Source organism: Crocuta crocuta, unplaced genomic scaffold (assembly GCF_008692635.1).
Source record: "Crocuta crocuta isolate KB4526 unplaced genomic scaffold, BGI_CrCroc_1.0 scaffold408, whole genome shotgun sequence".
NCBI lineage: Eukaryota > Metazoa > Chordata > Mammalia > Carnivora > Hyaenidae > Crocuta > Crocuta crocuta.
The window spans coordinates 5,516,110-5,534,985 of record NW_027527444.1 but is presented as its reverse complement, the minus strand read 5'-3'; the positions used below and the strand labels follow the sequence as shown (position 1 = coordinate 5,534,985).

The following is an 18,876-nucleotide window of genomic DNA, read 5'->3' as shown; positions in this document are numbered from 1 at the left end:
AAAAAGAAAAAAAGAAAAGCCTGAATCATTGATGCAAACATTGTTTACCCAGTATTCCCCCCGTCCCACGGTAACCCAAGTCCTGTTTGTACATGCCTGTCCTCGTGTTGGATGAAGAGAATTTACAGACCAACCTTACACTCCATCCCTGGGCCTCTCTTTTGGGTGCCAGCTTACTGCTGCACCCCACATCAAAGAATGGCCCTATGGCAGAGGGCTGGTCCTTCTCTGAGTGAAGGGGGCTTTGCTGCTGTGAGGAGGAGCGTGGCAGAGGGTTCTGGGAGGTCTTTCCTGGAAGATGCTGTTAGTACAGACCTCAGGTTCTGGTGTTTGCGGAGTTTTGTTCCTTACAGTGTACTATCCCAAAGCTTTCCCTCCTGGTTCAGACCTGTCACTCCTGTCTCCTCCTAGGTGGTGGCCAGGGTAGTGACCGCCTCCTCTTGGTCTGGGCGCTAGAGAGTCCCTCAGACTGGGCGCATTTCGGTTCATGGCACTCCCTGCTGGGCTTCTCATCCACTCCTGGGTGCCCAGTGCTGTGGTGGCAATGTCATAGGTTATGAGTCATGACTCTTCCAGGGCATTTTGATTAGTTTTGATGTACAGTCCTTAAAAAATGTCTGCAACACTGCAGATGGAACAGTGCTGCCAGGTAGGACATTTGAGGCAGCTTCAGAGACCAGACAGGGAATGTTGGCTTACAGCCATGAACTCAACTTTCCTAGGAGTACTTTTCATTAGAGTCCTTGTATTTCCAACATGAATCAGCCACCTGCCTGACCCATTAGCAGATCACAGGAGCGATTCTAAGGGGCACCGGTCTCCAAGAAAACTAAGCAAGAATAAATCAAGCAATAGAAAGAAAGTTGACTTTCTCTGCCCATAACGAAATGCTATGGGATCAACTCCCCATGCTGGTGTGTGGTGTGCAGGTGGAAGAAACCTTTGTGGACAGGGACTCTGGGGTCTGCAGATGGGAAAAGCAGGCATGAGGGTAGCACTGTGGACTTCTGGGGGCTGCTTAGCTATGTGTCCTCCCGCACTTGTTCTGGATTCTGTCACCTGTGAGGTGGGAGCATTAGGGACGCCTGGTCTACCTTCCTGCCTGCCAGTAACCACCTTCCTTATACATACTCGTTACAGATACCACCCTGGGAGAGTGTGTGATGATGGTGGCCCCAAGGTTAGAAGACGCATGTGCTCACCCCTGCTGGCTACTGGCACTGGGGGCAGCTAGGCCTCTGGGTGGCGCTGATGGCTGGGGTTGCTATCCAGGGTCTTTCNATGGTGGGGGAAAGGGAGAGAGGCAAACCATGAGAGACTCTTGAAGGCTGACAAAAACTGAGACTGATGGATGTGGGGGGGAGGGGGGGTGGGCATGGAGGAGGGCACTTGTGGGGATGAGCACTGAGTGTTATGTGGAAACTAATTTGACAATAAACTATTTGTAATTAAAAAAAAAAAAAAGAAATAGAAAAAAAAAAAGCCTGAATCATTGATGCAAACATTGTTTACCCAGTATTCCCCCCGTCCCACGGTAACCCAAGTCCTGTTTGTACATGCCTGTCCTCGTGTTGGATGAAGAGAATTTACAGACCAACCTTACACTCCATCCCTGGGCCTCTCTTTTGGGTGCCAGCTTACTGCTGCACCCCACATCAAAGAATGGCCCTATGGCAGAGGGCTGGTCCTTCTCTGAGTGAAGGGGGCTTTGCTGCTGTGAGGAGGAGCGTGGCAGAGGGTTCTGGGAGGTCTTTCCTGGAAGATGCTGTTAGTACAGACCTCAGGTTCTGGTGTTTGCGGAGTTTTGTTCCTTACAGTGTACTATCCCAAAGCTTTCCCTCCTGGTTCAGACCTGTCACTCCTGTCTCCTCCTAGGTGGTGGCCAGGGTAGTGACCGCCTCCTCTTGGTCTGGGCGCTAGAGAGTCCCTCAGACTGGGCGCATTTCGGTTCATGGCACTCCCTGCTGGGCTTCTCATCCACTCCTGGGTGCCCAGTGCTGTGGTGGCAATGTCATAGGTTATGAGTCATGACTCTTCCAGGGCATTTTGATTAGTTTTGATGTACAGTCCTTAAAAAATGTCTGCAACACTGCAGATGGAACAGTGCTGCCAGGTAGGACATTTGAGGCAGCTTCAGAGACCAGACAGGGAATGTTGGCTTACAGCCATGAACTCAACTTTCCTAGGAGTACTTTTCATTAGAGTCCTTGTATTTCCAACATGAATCAGCCACCTGCCTGACCCATTAGCAGATCACAGGAGCGATTCTAAGGGGCACCGGTCTCCAAGAAAACTAAGCAAGAATAAATCAAGCAATAGAAAGAAAGTTGACTTTCTCTGCCCATAACGAAATGCTATGGGATCAACTCCCCATGCTGGTGTGTGGTGTGCAGGTGGAAGAAACCTTTGTGGACAGGGACTCTGGGGTCTGCAGATGGGAAAAGCAGGCATGAGGGTAGCACTGTGGACTTCTGGGGGCTGCTTAGCTATGTGTCCTCCCGCACTTGTTCTGGATTCTGTCACCTGTGAGGTGGGAGCATTAGGGACGCCTGGTCTACCTTCCTGCCTGCCAGTAACCACCTTCCTTATACATACTCGTTACAGATACCACCCTGGGAGAGTGTGTGATGATGGTGGCCCCAAGGTTAGAAGACGCATGTGCTCACCCCTGCTGGCTACTGGCACTGGGGGCAGCTAGGCCTCTGGGTGGCGCTGATGGCTGGGGTTGCTATCCAGGGTCTTTCCAGCCAGTCGCTTTCCTCTCTAGTTGGCCTTCTGAGTACCTCAGAGATAGTGCATTTATTATTACTTAGGGGACAGAGGCTGTGTCTGTCCAGTGACCAATTGCTTGCAGAGGGCATGGAGGGCAGCTAGCTGGATATATTTGCAAAGGCATTTACGTGTTGCTGGCATTGACTTATTATAAGATCAAAAGCTGTGCTCAAAGTTCATGCTGCAGGGACTCCCCATCTCTGGTGCAGGTGGACATTTCATGATACTGGAAACTTGCCTATATGTTGAAATGAAGCCAAGTCCTCTATACCTTTCACCCAAGTGGGTGAATTAAAACGCCGTAATTTCTTGTTACTTTCTCCCAGAAGGACACAGCCAGTTTCCAGATCCTACATTTCTTGTCACTGTGCTCCTTTGCCATCTGAAAGTCTCCCTTAAATCATGAAGTAGGTTAGACATTAGTCTACAGACATGTTGCTGTTCACTTGTTGGACGAACTCTCCTGGGTTGATGGTGAGAGGCTCTGGATGTGGCTCTCTTGAGACCTACTGGGCACTAGGGTGGGACCTGGGGCTCCTCCTGGAGCGAGCACTTGACATGCCTCCCCCCGCCCCCCGTTATTTTTAATTTGAGAGAGAGAGAGAGAGAGAGAGAATCCCAAGAAAGAGCATGTGCATGTGAGTCGGGGAGGGGAGGGTGCATGAGTAGGGACAGAGAAAGAGAGAGAAAGAGAGAAAGAATCCCAGGCAGGCTCCACACTCAGCACGGAGCCTGATGCAGGGCTCAATGCCACAATCCTGGGATCATGACCTGAACCAAAATCAAGAGTTTGATGCTTAACTGACTGAGCCAGCCAGGTACCCCTGACATGCCCCCTTTTAAGCTACATTTCTGAGTCTCAGTTTCCTCAAAAGGAAAATAGGGGACTTCAGTGCCTACCCTTTAAGGCTGGGAAGAGTAAATAAAATAATGTAGAGAATATCACAGATTGGAACAACTCAGGGGGCCTGTAGATCTCCATCAGTAAGCTAGTCATCTGGAGTTCAGTTGCAGGCTGCTCAAGGTCAAACATTTTGGCAAAGGTTTGGAGTGCAGATGTTTCAGTTACACTGGAAATGCCTTGTTAACAGTGGGGACACAGCTGTGTTTTGATGTTAAAGTGAGCTCTGGTCTTCCTGGCAGCCAAAGCAAAAAGAAAAACTCATCAGATTACATAGTTTATATGGGCTGATCCAAGGAACCATTGCAAAGAAACTGATCATGCACTTCTGATTGGGCAAAGTCCCCACCCCTGGACATTTGAGTTTGTGAGGAAGAATTCACTGCATTGGCCTCAGGTCAGACCCGACTCCTATATGGGGGAAGTGTCCAGATGCACAAAGAAGGTCACATGGTCCGTCACAGTGAGGGTATGGAGGGTAGGGTCCAGCCTCATGGTCCTGTGCCTTTGTCCAGCGGGCCCCAGTTCACCTGGCTTAGGTGTTTGAGGGCATCTGCTCCAAGTTTGGTTTGTAGCCCTTGCAAGAAAATACTGCTAAATTTTACATCTTGTAAAATTTGAGAGTCTTAAAGGAAAAAGAGACATAATAAGATGTCAGGGTGACAGTGGTTCTAGAGCAGTAGAGAATTTGCTGGTCACTCCTTGATTGTGGGCCTCTTCTTTCCCTTCTTGAGGGTTTCATGTTGCTGCACCTCTTCATTCATTGGCATGAAGGGCCAGTAAGCAGCCACATGGATGATATTTGGAGTTGGCCCCCCACCCCCCCACAATCTGGTATGAAAAAGTGACCTTATCAATCCTAGGAAGGTGTAGAAAAGAGAAAGAAATGATGCCATAAAGTTTACTTGAAAGTAGAGTTAATGTAAGGGATGAGAAATCTTACTGGAGTTTATGTGTATTCTGACAAATTATTCTGGGGATGGATGAAATGTTTGATGAAACACAGATATGGAATTAGTGAGTGGCTGTGCCCACTCTTTTGACCATCACTGGCTTCAGCTGGGCATTGACTCAGTGGTGGTGGCATGAGCCTGGAAAGCTGATGATGGAGCCCTGGGTGCCACCTGCTCATCATGCCTTCTGGTGTCCCTGTGATGTGATGAAAGCAGATGGGAAGCAGAATGGTAGTTCCCCAAAAAGCCAGCTGACTCAGTGTTTTTTTTTGGTTTTTTTTTTACATGTTTTTAACTTGTCTAACTGCTCTGTGATGTTACTCAGCTGGATAGAGGGTTGAGTACTGAGAATTGGGGAGTTAAACTATTCCTGTTTAAATCTTTAAAAGGATGGTAGTGAGGGGCGCCTGGGTGGCTCAGTTAATTAAGCATCTGACTTCGGCTCAGGTCATGATCTCATGGTTTGTGGGTTCGAGCCCCACGTCGGGCTCTGTGCTGAGAGCTCAGGGCCTGGAGCCTGCTTTGGATTCTGTGTCTCCCTCTCTCTCTGACCCTCCCCTGCTCACGCTCTCTCTCTCAGAAATAAGTAAATAAATAAATAAATAAATAAATAAATAAACATACATTAAAAAAATTTTAAAGGATGGTGGTGAGATAAATTAAAAAAATTTTTAAGTAAGAGCTTGGAAAGGGGACCCATCAAATTCCCAAACAATGCTCACTGGATAACGAGAAAGGTCCTGGCTGCAGCGAGGATGGACAATGGCCAAGTGTCCGGTAGAGACAGGTGTTCTGACCAGTGGCAAACCAAGTTTCACAGGAGTTGTGAGAGGGCTCTGCACATTTTGAATGAGTGGTTGAGGGCAGCATGACGTCTCCTCATCTGAGATTTCTTGTTATTCTGGGAAGGTTTGTGGTGGAATGAGGAGTCCAGGGTGAGTTCTGTGCAGCCCAATCATTAAATGCCAGGTTCAAAGCAAGATGCCACTCTATCCCTTATCTTTATTCCTACCTGAAGAACACAAGGAGCTTTGGCCCCTGACCCCTCTCTAAGGTCTTGGAACTTGGGAGTGCCTTCTGGGGAAGGAGTGTACCGAGTTCAGTGAACATGGGCTCTATGTCCAGTGATAAGAATCGTGTGGGAGAGGAGGGCTGTGCTCCTCCTTTAGGGACATTCAGAGACTATTGAGGAGGGGTTTTGATTAAGTCAGCCCTGCCTGGGACAGTCCACACACTTGACTGTGCTTTTTGCAAAGGAGAGGTAAGCTATGAGATAGGAAGTAAAATAGGCTCTTCAAGTTACGAATTGGGTGAAGGACACCAAAGACTTACTCTGGGGGGTATCGCAGTGCTTTCCTCTGATGAATTCTCTGAGGTCACTTACAGATTCAGCACATGAAGGGCTTTTCCCCTCCCTCTAATACAAGCTGAGTACCCTGAATGGGGCTTGATGTGGCCTGTGAGCAGGGCTCTGAGTATTTGTTTGTGTCAAATATTTCCTAACATTCATTGCATTTTGCATTTAGGCCTCATGCACAAATACAGTGTGGTTTTGGATAATGCAGTGCTGAATATAGGCTCATGTTCGTACCCTCATGTCCCAAAGTGCCAATATTATAATTTTAAAATTTCTGCCATCTTGAATGCAGATGATGCAGTTACTCTGAATCCTATTTTTTATTACCTTTTAGGGTGTTTTCAGTTACCATAAAAAGGGAAATGAAAAACAAAAATATTGAGTCATATGTGGCATGTAGACCTTTTCGAGGGTTTTGTGAAATGAAACCAATGACGAGGAGGTAAGTTTGGGTGGTGATGGGGCATGGGACACTGAACTGAGGACTGCCTCTGGCTCACTCTTTCCATTTCTTCGCCCACTTTCTCAGGAGGCTTCCATGGATGTAAGGGTGGGAGAGGGCTGTGCCTGGCAAGCAAGGTCAATAATCAGGGACTTCAGCTATATCCTCATCTCTTTGGGTCTCACTCTTCTTGTTTGAAAGGTGAATGGATTGAACAGACCAGGGTTTTTAAAGCAGAAGAATCTTTTTTTCAAATGAACTCTGACAAAGGAGTTTACTCAGAAGACCTTTTGACTCAACAGTATTTGAAAATGTGGTTTTGTGGCATTTCTTCATACCTTTCCTCTAGTCCACAGTGCTCGTTGTCTGGGGGGGGGGGGCTAGTGATGTGGTGCTGTGGAAGGGGCACATCCTTTGCCCATTGTGGGTCTCTTCCTAGGCAGTGCCCTTCAGACCTCAGGGCTTGATGAGTTTTGATTTTCAACAATGGCCTGGTGCTTTTTTTCATAGAGACTTCTGGAATTCTATAGCAAAACCTTCATAAATGAGAAAGGAGCCCTTCTCGAACAGAAACTAAAGGCACAGATTTGCTATTAACATGTATTAGCATTGTATAAAACATCATTTTGAAGTTTTTTATCATTAACGTTTGACAAACTGAGAAAAACAATAATATTAGAAGAAGGAAAATAAGGTGTGCTGGGTTGAGCTGGGACCTGGAGCACAGCAGGTCTCACGCTGCTTTTCCTCGTCGGCTAGACTGGATGGCTGTGGGCAGATCTTTCTTCATGCTTCCGCTTATTCCTACCTACAGTGACACTTACAAGAGCAAACGGACCATGTGCCCAGCCAGTATGTGCACAGCTTTCTGACGTCCCCAGAGAAGAATGACAAATCAGTAAGAAATACAATGTAAGGATTCTGTTTTTTTGGAACTGATGAAAAATTTAGAAAATATGTTGTTTCATTTTTTTGAAGAATGTCACTAAAGCCACATAGACACTTTTTTTTTTTTTTTTTTGGTCTCCTGTTCTTTCTTCAGGGTCTTATTTGAGAAGTATATATAAATGTTGGTAATTAGCACATAAATTGGTAGTTTGTAAATGGATTCTTGTAGTAAAGCAGTGTTTCTAGTCTAAGGTATCTTAGACTGGTTTGCATCATAAATTGATGTAACAAGCCATAATCTAAAAAATAATAATGTTTTAATTATTTATTTTTTGAAAGAGAGACAAGAGTGAGTAGAGAAGAGGCAGAGAGAGAGAGGAAGACACAGAATCTGAAGCAGGCTTCATGCTCTGAGCTGTCAGCACAGAGCCTGATGCAGGGCTCAAACTCACGAACTTCGAGATCATGACCTGAGCTGATGTTGGGTGTTCAACTGACTGAACCATCCAGGCGCCCCGTAATAAGCCATAATTTAACAACAGTTCTGAGTTATCTCATTCTGTACACATACCATCCATGCACATGAGTAAAGCTTTGCTGTCTCTGAGTTCTTCTGTCTTATTCTAATTTCCCTAAAATTAGATGCCCCTCCCCATAACACTTTCTCCTTATGTGAGCATTGCAGCCTTTTTTGATTTTCAGTTGTGGTAAGCTTCAGCAAGTATTTTAATTTTCTTCAATTCATGTAGCTAAACCTTAAAAGAATCAACTAATATTCATGACTTGGTAGAATTATAACCGGATTTTGCAAAGAGCTTATGAAATGGCAGCCAGATGGCCGTGGAGTCTGAATAGTTACTCCTGGGAACTGAAGCAGGTTTTCTGTCATGATGATGTTCCATGTGTGTGCTAACCTCACTTGGGGGCCTGATGCCCTGTTCCTGGAAGTGACCTTCAGGCCCAGTACAGAGGGTGCCAGAAGAGAGGGCGCATTGACCCTTGGACTGCAATGCTTGGTGCAGGACTAGCCGGTATCCAGCAGAATGACTGAATTTGCTGGCATTTGGACTTTAACTTTAGACAACAAGGCAAGTTTCTAGTGCTTCTGGGCAGGTCCACCCCAGCGGGCTGCCTTTGCAGCCCAGGGTTCTCAGAATGATGATGCCAAAAACCGGTGTTGATGGCATTACCAACACCACATGCTAACGTGTGCACTTCAGATGTACGAGGTGAGGAAATGGCCTACAGAAGCCAAGCGAAGTCACTTTGACATTTATGACAAAACACCCTTTGTCTCCAAAAGGAGAGGCAGAGAAGCTGGTTTATAAAAGTACCAGGAGTGCCAGGTGCTCTGCTAGTATTATTTCCTGAGGTATTTTGTGACCACAGGATCAGGGTCAGACCTGGATTTGAATCCCAGCACCAGTCACTGGCTGTGTGCTACCTCAGATCACTTAGCCTCTCACAGCCTTGGCTGCCTCATCTGTAAAATGAGACTTCTGTCTTGCAGGATGCTGTGAGGATTAAATAAGGTCCTTTACAGAAAGCGCTTTGTGATGGGGACTCCATAAATACTCGATAGGTGTGACGTATTATCACCAGGTGTCAGATGACCAACACTGAGCGTGTAACGATGGAGATGGATGTAGGCTCAGAACATTTGTTCGGTTATTCCAAACTAAAGGAAAAACCCATGAGGTTCTGAGGGTGGAAAAGGCATCAGTGTCTCCGGGGAGGCACAGTGACCATGTCCCTGCCCTGAAGTCCCAGGGTTTGTGGGCTCCCTCTGTCCTCTGTGAGGGATGGTGAAGTTCCGGATGTCCCCAAGTTCTGTGTTTGCCAAACATCCTGAGGGCGTGCCTGCGGGGGCCTGGGGAGGAGAAAAGCTCTCCTCAGAAATCTGACCTTACCATGCCACGAGTCCCTCCATTCCTTGGATCATGGAGGGTGTATGCGGCCTGGCTCCTCATTGCCCACCGAGGCCCAATATGTAAACCTGCATTGTACACTAGCAAGTAGGGGGCCGACCTTTGTCACAGCCCCAGGGAGGCTGGGCGTGCAGCTGGCTCCTTCAGTCCAAGCACCAGCCAGGACGTCGTCTGTTTACAGGAGACGGCGGTGACTGAGGGGTAGGAGGCTCTTCCCAGGGAGATGGCAGGTGACACTGAAGTGGACGCTGCAGCACAAAGGACCAGCAAGGAAGCAGAGAGGAAGAGAAGGCGGCAGCGGGCTAGCCAGGATAGGGCGCAGCTGCAGCCCGGCCCCTGAGCATTGTCAGACGGGGAGAGAGGCAGAGTGCCCATGGTGCAGCAGTCACACTTGGGCCTTGGTCCCAACCACACCAAACTTAAGTCCAGATTTTACCACGCTGTTGGCTCAGCAGTGAGCTGTCCCAGGTGCCCAGAGCGGATGAAGCAGAAGGACATGGGTGGGCTCTGCCTTGAACCTGGAACTGACGGAGACGTTCCCGTGGCGAACCATCACAGTCTGTGCCCCCTTCTTCCATCTCAGGAGGGCACATCCTGAGATGCCTTCTTAATCCGCCTTGGACGTGGTTCCTCGGTCAGAGATGAGCTCTGCGGGACTCAGTGTGGGACCTGCTGTTGAGACTGTGGGGAGTCAGGGTCAGGTGCTTGGCTCGGTTTGCTGTTTCAAGATGCTCACACGCTTTTCTCTATGTAGATGAAGTGCTTACTTTTGAAGGAGCAGCCCGGGGATATTTAAAAGGCAGGCCGCACAAGGCCCCCGGCTTGCAGGGTAAATCTGTGCTAAGTACATGCACACGGCCAACACAGCTAGTACCCGTGGCTAAAAGCACTTAAAATGCGAGTAAGATAAAAAGTAAATCCACACCTTAGTGCATTTGAATATAAAATTTAAAAGATTCTCTGGACATATGAATTCATGGTCATATTTTTAAATGAAATTTGGAGAAATAGTTCATGGGGAAATGTGCCAGTTGTTCATTACCAGTGTATCTCTTTGCAGTTTCTAACTGTGGAAGATTGTAGCTAACACCCAGAGCATTATTTTCCCTGAAATACGTTTGAATCTGTGATTTAGTTCCCTCCAAGATTATCTCCCAGGTGTGCTGAAAAGACTGACCTGCAGGATTGAGGCTGCTTCCCCTCCAGCAGGTCACCAGGCTCAGGTTTGGGAGTAAGACCTGAGGGTCCAGGCTGCCTGGCCTGCTGCCCCCAGCTGTGTGAGTCGAGTGAGTTCCCTCATGTCTCTTTGCTCATCTGTAAAATGGGAATAAAATGCCAAGTTCATGTAATTTTGTTTCAGTTATAAGATGAGGGTGTAAAGCATTGAGTGCACTGCTCTGCACACAGTTGGTTTCCACAAATGTCAGCTGGCTCCGCCCCTGCCTTTTCACTCCATGTCCTGTTTGGACCATGCACTGGACACAGGTATGTAGAGAAGGGGTGCAGAACAGCAGTAGTCTAGACACGGTCTGTTGCTAAGGCAGGACACCTGCTTTTGTCCTCAGTGCTTAGGGAACAGGGAGGTCATCTCTTGTGGAATTCCAGGGAGCATTGCAAAGCATGAGACACCATGTAGAGAATCGATCACATCTATTAATTGAAACAGATAAGGTGAATTATGCTGGATGCCTGGAGGGTACCAGAATCATGAAATATGGGACATCGTGTTTCTTCTCTGGAAACTTGCAATTACACCCTAATTAGTGATGGGAACACATGAAACAATTAGACGCAGATTTGAGATTGTCCATTAGTGGATTTCCACAGGATGACTTCAGTGCAGCAGCAGCACCAGTTGCTAGGAGGGAATCTACTGGAAATAAATGTTTATAATTGGGCTCATCAATTATTTGGGAAACAAAAGAAGACTCTTGAAAACAATTTCAAAATGAAATGCAATTCACAGTCCTGGCTGTGTACTTTGTGAAGCGTGAAAAGAAAGCAGCTTACACAAGACTCCCTGAAAACTCGGTACTGATTCTCGCACTGCCTGTGGTCTAGTGGTCAGCGACTCTCCAAATCGGAGTTTCCTCATTGCCCCAGGAAGACAGTGGAATTCCCATGGTGGTTTACTTCTTTTGGGAAGCCAGAGTCTTGCTTCCAAAGCTGGGAGAAATAGATCTTGAGCAAAACCAGTATTTTCTCTTGCCAGCTCTAAAATGACGACTTTTCAGCATTTTGAAAAAGCAGTTCTGCTAGAAACGGAAACAAGCAAAATGTATGAAGTCAAGCTGAAACTGGCAAATATTATAAGGAAAGGAACGTTTATAAATAAAAATGAAGAGGAGCAGTCGTTTATCAGAGGGCTAAATAAGAAATAAGCTGATAGCTCTGGCAAGGGAAACTGGTAATGTAGAGTAATATGGCCCAATATTTAGATTTCTATGCAAGAAACAGAATTTGGCAGAAGAGCCTGGGGCGGCTGCTTGATTTGTTGGTAGGATGCGGCCTGGTGCTCTCTGTCTGTCTCGGGGGGGCAGTCTGCCCTTCCTCGCCCTGCTCACGGCCGAAGCTGTTCTGTGCGTCCTGTGGCCACGCCCTTGCTGTCTGGCCCCTGGTCTGCTGGCAGTGAGGGCCCAGCAGGCCTTGCGGAGGAGGAAGGAAGCCTGAGGTTTCTTCCTCTGGCTCCCTCCCAGCGGTGACCTCCCTGTCCCTGGGCTGCAGTTCAGTGCCCCCTGTGGTGTCTTGCTGTATGTTCCCGTGCTCCTTCATCTGGGGCCTCAGATATGAACAGCCCATTTGCTGCCAACCTGGAGTTCCCCCATATTCCGCATGGTTCCTCCACACCCCCTTGTAAGTAGTCCTTCGATTAAACACCTTCCAAATTGATCTTAATTTCACTGAGCCATCTGTCTTAGTCCGTTTGGGCTCCATAGCAAATACCACAGACTGGGCCGTTTAAACAGCAGACGTTAATTTTTCACAGCTCTGGGCACTGTAAGTCCAAGATCAAGGTGGCCTCAGATTTAGTGTCTGGTGAGTCTCCTCCTGGCTTGGAGACAGCTGCCGCCTTGCTCAGTGTGCTCACTCAGTGGAGAGGGAGAGAGAGGGCCCTGGTCTCTTTCTCTTACAGGGGCACTGATCCCATCATGGGGCTCCACCCCGCATGGCCCAATACCCTCCCAAAGGCTCCACCTCCTGAGAGCATCACATGGAGGGTGGTTATGGTTTCAACAAAGGAATTTTGGAAGGAAGTCATGCCCTTCATAGCACCATCTGTCTCCACCTGTTATTCTGACTGCCAGGATGTTTGCCCATCTCTTTCTGGGTTCGGACTTGGTTGACAGTGGAGCTGGAAGTCCATTACGAGTCAACTGTCCAGTTTGTCTCCTATGCACCTGGTGCAGAATAGAGATGTGGCCTAAGTAGGCTCACTTATGTAGTTTTTTTTCTTATTATTTGCTTGTTTTCTTGAAAATGACACTGAGATTACGAATCTAATCAAAGCCACAAATCTAAAATCTTCTCTTCATTCAGCAAGCTTCTACGTACCCAGCCCTGGACCCTGAGCTGCAGTGAAGATTTTCACTTAAAAGGCATTTCAGACATTTTATTTAAATTTTTGTGTTGTCAGGATTATTATTTTATTTTATTTTATTATTTTTTTAATGTTTTTAATTTATTTCTAGGAGAGAGAGAGAGACAGCGTGAGCAGGGGAGGGTCAGAGAGAGAGGGAGTCACAGACTGAAACAGGCTTCAGGCTCTGAGCTGGCAGTCAGCACAGAGCCCGACGCGGGGCCCGAACCCACGAACCGCGAGATCATGACCTAAGCGAAAGTCGGACGCTCAACCGACTAAGCCACCCAGGCACCCCATCAGGATTATTATTTTAATTGACAGGATCAGTGATATTTTGGGCCTCACATCAACAGCAACCACAACAAAACTTGATTGGGGGATGGGCTGGGTGTGTAGTTTTAGAATGTTCTAACCCTTTGGGTGTGAACTAAAACATAATATTCTTTGTTCATCTTACCTATTATGGAACTGGCCTTTTAGATTATTCATGTTTGAAGTATTTTTTCTGAAAAAAAAGTAACACAGGTTCATGGTAGAAAATTTAGGCATTCTGTAAAGAATGACGAAGAGAAAACCAATACCACCTAGTTTAGCCACTGTATTAAGGTTTGCTGTAATTGTTTCCAGTCTTTCAAAATTATTTTATTATTATTTTTAAATGTCTATTTATTTATTTTTGAGAGAGATAGAGGATGAGCAGAGAAGAGGCAGAGATAGAGGGAGACAGAGAATCCCAAACAGGCTCCATGCCTCCAGCACAGAGCCCCATGTGAGGTGTGAACTCAACCAACTGTGAGACCATGACCTGAGCCAAAACCAAGAGTCAGATGCTTAACTGATTGAGCCACCCAGGTGCCCCCAGTCTTTTTTAAAAATGGTTAAAAAAAATAACATGGTTGAGGACGTATTCTACATACAATTTGTATCCTGCTTTTTACACTTTGCATTATGTAAGCAGTTTACTCAGTAATTGAAAAACTTTTCATAACCTCATATTTAATGGTTGCCTACTGACTGCCTTCATATATTTTGAGTAAATAACCATGTGAATGCATGAGAAGGAGCTTCTATACAAGGATCTGATCCCTCAGGAAGTCTTCCTCACCCCTCTGGCTTTAATCTGTCTTTGCTGTGCCTTTGACAGGCAGTTCAGTCAGAGAAGGCGAGTCGTAAAGGCAGTTGAATATTGGGAGAAGGGTAACAAGCATGTTAAAAGTCAGGTACTGTCTCCAGGCCCTGGTTCGCCCAACAACCTGTGAGGTCCTGTCGTCAAATCCCTGTTTTACAGAAAGTAAAACTGAGGCTCTGGATCAAGGAAATAACTTGCCCAGGTGCCAAGCTGGAAGGAGATAGAGTGGGGATTTAGGTCAGGCTTGTTGGCTACAGAGCCCATAAATTTCCCACTGTACTATTTTGCCAAGAGTATCAGAGACTGAAGCTACTTTTTTCTTTACAGTGTTGTGGAAGGAACGTGATAAACCTTTGCTACGGGTAACTTGGAGCTTAAATACTTCCTTAGGTTCTATGAGTAAGAGCCACAGGGAAGAAACCCATGGGAATGTAACCTTTCCAGGTTGTGAAATCGTTTGGGTGATTGATCACACGGGGATTCCGGGGGGGCTGGTCAGTCTCTCAGGTCTCTGAGGTGGTTGTGTGGGGTGCTCAGCGCTGAGCAGGTGTTGTGTTCCATTTTGACAAGTCCCACTTGCTATTGGTGCTCATTCCTTAAGCCTCAAAGCGAAACTTTCTGTGGCTCATCCACTGCCTCACGTCTGTCATGCCCCTTCTCCCTAACTGCAGAGTAGCAGAGATGCATATATTGTCCCTATTCGTCTGGCGGCACGTCTTTGTTGTTAAGCCGTCTGGAGTCATAAAGCATATGCGGAATGTCTTGTCTTCAGAGAACTGATGGCACAGTTGAGAACAAACATTATGTTGGGAAAGCGACCAGTGATGATAAGCAGTGACTCAGCTGCGGCCTGGACAGTGAGAGCCACCTTGGCAGAGAAGTGTGTCCTGGAAAGGGCTTGTGGTGGCTGGCCTGGTGGCACCTCTCCTGTAGATAAGATGGGAAGAACTCTCAGGAGCGTGAGGGAGGGAGGATGGGCAAAGCCACCTTTCAGAAGTCCAGCGGTGAGTTCTGGAACATCCATCACAGCACAGAGCTGTTCCTGACTGGCGCCCAGGGGAAGGGCAGTTATGACCAGGCACTGGACCCTGGGGGATGGGCAGGGACACCTCCTTCAGGCATCTCTGGGCGAGGTGTCCCTCCAGCAAGGGCTGTCAGCTGGCTGGGGGTGGGGGCAGTTCCACAGCTGGGGCTGCATACAGCTGACAGGTAGGCGGTGGGAATTTACTCGTACTGTTGCTTGGGTTTTTCGTACACGTGCTTCCGTTTGTATCTTGAGAGGAAGTTCCTGAGGCTGTCTGTAGAGAGCCCATCGGGGTGCCTCGTAGAGCTTGGTAAATGCTCTGTGCTGGGGAAGCTGATAAGCACTGTAGCTGGGAGCTTCCTGATCGATTGGCCGATTGATCGTTCTGTTCCTTGTTGCACGAGTCCCTGCGAAACCCTGGGCTCCAGGAGCTCCTGCGGCCTCCACACAGCGGCGCAGTGCGGGCGTGGGGCTGGCGGGGCTGCGGGGGCCCAGAGCAGGGCGCCCCGGGCACCTCCTCATCCCCTGAGCAGCTTTCCCAAACATGGGGTTCAAGTTAGTAGATGGACATGTCCCTTTTTCCTTCTAACTCTGTAGTCTTTAAAGCAGTGTAAATGGATTTAAGAACAAGCATGTTTATATGATCTGTGAAATGGAAGCACCCAGACTGCTTGGGTTTTTTGCCTTCTCTGGTCACGTAAGTGAACAACCACCCTGAATGCTTTGGCTTCTCAAACCCAGGTAAATGATTCAGGCAGCAGGTTCCTAAGGATGAGTTCAAGCTTCCAGATGATTCTGGAAAGGAAGGGGGTGGGTGGTACCATTTGTCTTATGGTGTTAGTTGCCAGCATATACGTGAGGAGGTACACATTTGTATAAAACTGGGATGAGATGTGCTCCTGTATAATTGTAGTCCTTTATTACCTTATTATGGCTGGGGCGGCGATGTGCTAGAATTGAGGCTGGTGTTTTATGATTGCTTTCGTGTGATACAAATTTCTTTAGCTATTTTCCCAAAGACGATATTTTAATGGCTCATCAGTTTTATGTTTTCATGAATCCTCTGAAGGTTGTGCACCTCTTGGTCAGGCCAGTTTATTTTTATCCGCTGCTTTCCAGGAGATTGTTTACGAAATGGAGGTTTCCATTCACTCATAGCGGACAGTTTGCTTTGTCGGAGTGTTTACCGACGTCTTCCTTCGTTCTTCTGTGAGTGTGAGGGGCTGGGCCCCGGCTCACACAGTTGAATGTGGCTCACAAACTCGAATTGAGGGGGGGCTATTTTCTGCCCCCGTTATTGGTCCGCAGGGCATGGGTTTCTGTCAGCGGGCCTAGTGAGACTGTTCAGACTCCTATGTGACTTGATAGGACTGATGTCAGGGGGAGCGCTCCGCAGAGCCCCTGGGATGGCTGCATGACAGAGCCCAAGTAATGGAGCATGGCTCCAGAGCTGTTATCCGAAGTGCCCCTGTGGGAAGGGAGCTTCTGGAGAGCCACTGCGGCTGCTGTAACTTGGGACATTAAATTCAGTGTGAAGACCTGAGCTTCATTGGCCAGAGTACTGCTTAGGGTTTCTCGTTTGAGTCACAATCTTGTTTTTGGTGTTTGTTTTTGTTTATTGTTGGCCTTTTCGCAAGAGCTAGAGTTAGTGTGTTTCCCTTTGCTGTGCTTATCATTCATTGGGAATGCACTGTAATCAGAAGTGCTTACTCGGGGCACCGGGGTGTCTTAGTCGGTTGAACGTCTGATTTCAACTCAGGTCATGATCTCATAGTTCATGAGTTCAAGCCCCATATCAGGCTTGCTGACGTCAGTGCAGGGCCCGCTTTGGATCCTCTGTCCCCCTCTCTCTGCCCCTGCACTCTCTCTCTTAAAAATAGATAAAAATTAGAAGAAAAAAGTGCTTACTCGGTTTACCACTATTCTTTGAGCAAAAAAAAGAGACAGATGAGTTCCATTTGCGACCATAAAGTTTCTTATTGGTTTTTCCTTTATTTTTTTCTTTAAAAATTTAAAAAAATTGGAATATAGAACAATTTCAAATCCTTTTGACCTCTGGATTCCTTTGGCATTGGTCAAGGAAATAGTCAGTTATGCTTAAATTACAGACTTCATTGTAAATACAGTAAAACCTTGGTTTGCGAGCATAATTCATTCTGGAAACATGCTTGTAATCCAAAGCACTTGTATATCAAAGAGAATTTCCCCATAAGAAATAGTGGAAGCTCAGATGATTCATTTCATAATCCAAAAATATTCATATAAAAGTGATTATAATACTGTAACATAATACAAAATAATAAAGAAAACACAAAATACAAAGGAAAAATAAATTAACTTGCAGTTATCTTTGAAAACCTTCATGGCTGGTGTGAAGGAGATAAGAGAGAGGAGGGATATTGTATAGGATGACTTTCACTGTCACTAGTGGAATTAGTACTATCTATTGACTCAATGGAATCTTTCTTGCATGGGGGCCTTTGAATATGCTTGCACGGATGTTGACTACAGCACAGCATTAATAAACTCTTGTCATAGGCCGTATGTAACGTAACTGGCAATAAGGCAGCAGAGGAAAGGGTCTATATCTGCAGGCAGCCTGACCTAGAATGAAGCAAAGGACTGTCCATAGGTGCTTGGAAGTGACAAAAAATATACTAGTGCTGGTTGTTGGCACCTTTCAGTGTTCTGAAAAAATCATTGATTTCTGCCAAACACCATGGCCTGAGCATCTGAGCGTGGGGGGCGATCACCCACAATCCTGCAGCAAGATGGGGGGGGGAAGAACCACTGGCTCAGTTGTGATCATGTGACATTCGGCATGTCGTATGACTCATAGTGCAAGACATTGCTCGTTTATCAAGTTAAAATTTATTAGAAATGTTTGCTCATTCTTGCGGAAGGCTGTCTGAACAAGTTACACGCGATCCAAGGTTTTACTGCACTTGTATATATATGTAAAGTTGGTTGTTCCTTTGTGCTTTCCTCTCCCTACAGCTCATGCTCTCACATGTGCACACACAGATGTGCATGTTTTGAGGTGATTTGACCACTTGGTCACCCCACTACACCATCATGTCTGAGCTGTTGTGAATGAATGCTGCCATCATGAACTGTAAAGGAGAGTACATGATTCTGGATCTTTTTTCTTTTCTCCTGAAAAGGGGGGTGGAATGGAGGTTTTGCTGGTAAAGTATATCTCAGGAGTATGTGTGTTCCTTTTCCTGTGCTACCAGCGTTTCGTGGTGGGTGATTCCAACCACCGTGCTCTCTTTTTTCATTCTGTGCAGTGATCCCTTCCTCGTTCCCAGGCTGATCCTGCTTCCTCCTGGGGCTGGCCCAGGTGTACCAGACAACAGCCACCCGCTGACTCCTGTTATGGGAAGTCAGGGGTATCTGTCAGGGGTATCACGAACCTCAGGGAATGCCCCATTCCGATGTTCCTACAAGTTTTGGTCTCTTTAGGAACTCAAGGACATTCATTTCCACACCAGTGGAAAGCCTGGTGTGAGCAGGTGGCCTGAGTAGGGTCTGGGCCCATGTACAGTCGTGTCATGAGGGGAAGTTGCTGGGGCACCTGGATGGCTCAGTTGGCAGAGCATCCGACTTTTGGTTTTAGCTCAGGTCGTGATCCCAGGGTTGTAGGATCAAGCCCCACATCAGGCTCTGTGCTGACAGTGTGGAGCCTGCTTGAGATTCTCTCTCTCCCTCTGCCCCTCTCCTCCACTTGTGCACTTGCTCACTCTTTTTAAAATAAAAAAATAAAAATAAAAAAAGAAATAATAAAAGGGAATTTCCTGGCCAGGCCATGAGTATCTTTGGCTTTCAAGCCACAGAGATGTGGGGCCTTAGGGTTAGCACTGCAGGCTCTGGGATGGTTTCTGGTAATTATCTCCATGCCA

At 47.0% G+C, this 18,876-nt stretch overlaps 1 long non-coding RNA gene across 1 annotated transcript in view; it reads left to right on the top strand.

Moving 5' to 3' along the window:
- LOC144229356 (uncharacterized) overlaps positions 1-7,920 on the top strand; it is a 27,886-nt gene extending 19,966 nt beyond the window's left edge. Inside the window, exons 2-3 of the long non-coding RNA XR_013334471.1 lie at positions 7,240-7,337; positions 7,653-7,920. This is a non-coding gene — a long non-coding RNA (uncharacterized LOC144229356). The remainder of the gene's footprint in view (positions 1-7,239; positions 7,338-7,652) is intronic.
- Positions 7,921-18,876: the final 10,956 nt, after the last annotated feature.